This window comes from Ursus maritimus, assembly GCF_017311325.1.
Source record: "Ursus maritimus isolate PB19 chromosome X unlocalized genomic scaffold, ASM1731132v1 scaffold_X1, whole genome shotgun sequence".
Taxonomy (NCBI): domain Eukaryota; kingdom Metazoa; phylum Chordata; class Mammalia; order Carnivora; family Ursidae; genus Ursus; species Ursus maritimus.
Window position 1 is genome coordinate 70,265,716 of NW_024423319.1, and position 2,002 is coordinate 70,267,717.

The 2,002-nt window shown below is 42.3% G+C and overlaps 1 protein-coding gene across 1 annotated transcript in view; it reads right to left on the minus strand.

The window, feature by feature from the left end:
* Positions 1-2,002, minus strand: part of OPHN1 (oligophrenin 1) — a 624,918-nt gene that overhangs the window by 199,750 nt on the left and 423,166 nt on the right. The gene's annotated exons all lie outside the window — the stretch shown is intronic.

Sequence of the window (2,002 nt, forward strand, 5' to 3'; positions counted from 1 at the left end):
GGGCACCTGGGTGGCGCAGTCATTGAGCGCCTGCCTTTGGCTTAGGGCGTGATCCCGGCGTTCCGGAAAGGAGTCCCTCATCGGGCTCCTCCGCTGGGAGCCTGCTTCTTCCTCTCCCACTCCCCTGCTTCTGTTCCCTCTCTCGCTGGTTGGCTGCCACATAAATAAATAAATAAAATCTTTAAAGAAGAAGCCCACATCCCTAAGATCCCTATAAAACAAGGGGCACGGCCTGGGACCCAGTCAATAATTTGGGCTCTGGACAACCCCGCAACCTCTCCTCATCAGAATGACAAGAAGGAGAAGCCCCCCCCAGCAAAGAAAAGACAGTGAGTCTGTGGCCTCTGCCACAGAAATAATGGATATGGATGTAACGAAATTATCAGAAATGGAATTCAGGGTAATGATGGTCAAAATGATGAGTAGATTTGAAAAAAGTATTAACGAAAAGGTTACTGAGAATATAGAATCCCTAAGGACAGAAATGAGAGCGAATCTGACAGAAATTAAAAATTCTATGAGCCAAATGCAGGCAAAACTAGAGGCTCTGACGGCCAGGGTCACCGAAGCAGAGGAACGTATTAGTGAATTGGAGGATGGGTTAATAGAGGAAAAAACGAAAAGAGAGAAAAAACGAAAATCCACACCCACGAATGTAGAGGAACGTATTAGTGAATTGGAGGATGGGTTAATAGAGGAAAAAATGAAAATAGAGAAAAAACGAAAATCCACACCCACGAATGTAGGTTGCAGGAGATTACTGACTCAATGAAATGATCCAATGTCAGAATCATCGGCATCCCCGAGGGGGGTGGAGAAAAACGGAGGTCTAGAAGAATATTTGAACAAATTGTAGCTGAAAACTTCCCTAATCTAGCGAGGGAAACAAACATTCGTGTCCAAGAGGCAGAGAGGACCCCTCCCAAGCTCAACCACGACAAACCTACGCCACGTCACGTCATAGTGCATTTCGCAAATATTAGATCCAAGGATACAGTATTGAAAGCGGCCAGGGCAAAGAAATTTCTCACGTACCAAGGCAAAGGCATCAGAATTACGTCAGACCTGTCTACACAGACCCTCATTGGGTTTATAGGAGAAATGAAGAAAAGTCATCATAAGAAGATGCAACACCCCATGATGGGAGTTGCTTCTTCAGACCAAATTTAAACAGCCACTTCAATTGAGGAATACCAAGATTCCTTCCAGGGAGTCTCTTGGGCATCTGCATATAATTACCATCAGCTAAAAATTTTCTCTGCATTGATCATAGGTTGACTCTAAAAACAAACAATAAATAGTAATTTGGAAATCAACAACATAGAAACAGAAAAATGGTGAAGCGCATTTAGAGGATACACAAAGTGGCCAAGAATGGACTGCCCACTAAGGACAGAGGATTTAGGGCTATGCAAAGAGGGGAAGAAGGAAGACTGTCTAGTTCACACTCAGATTGTTTTGCTCTTGATCTATGAGTTGCAATATATTCTATTTCTGCTTCCACCTACTCCTATTCCTGATCCAACCTGAACTTTTCCTGAGTCCTCTCAACCCAGTAGAGACTAATCAGTCTCAAACTGTTTCTCAGTAGCTTTATTTTACTCCGGATAAACTGCATTCCATGCCAGTTTTTCAAGCTACAAAATTATTCTAGTTCCAATAAACACAAACTTTAAAAAAACAAAATTTTTACTTTCTTTAGCTAAACTTTGCTGCCTTCCCAGAAGCATAGAGCTCAATGCCCAAAAAAAATGCTACAGATCAATAAATCAGAATTAGTATAGGTAGGAATCTGACATCATTATTTTCTAAAGCTCCCCAGGTGATTATTATGAATAACCAGAACTAAGAATAAGTACCGATTGCAGCCACTCTGGAAAACAGTGTGGAGGTCCCTTAAAAAGTTAAAAATTGAGCTACCCTATGATCCAGCCATTGCACTACTGGGTATTTACCCCAAAGATACAGACGTAGTGAAGAGAAGGGCCATATGCACCCCAAT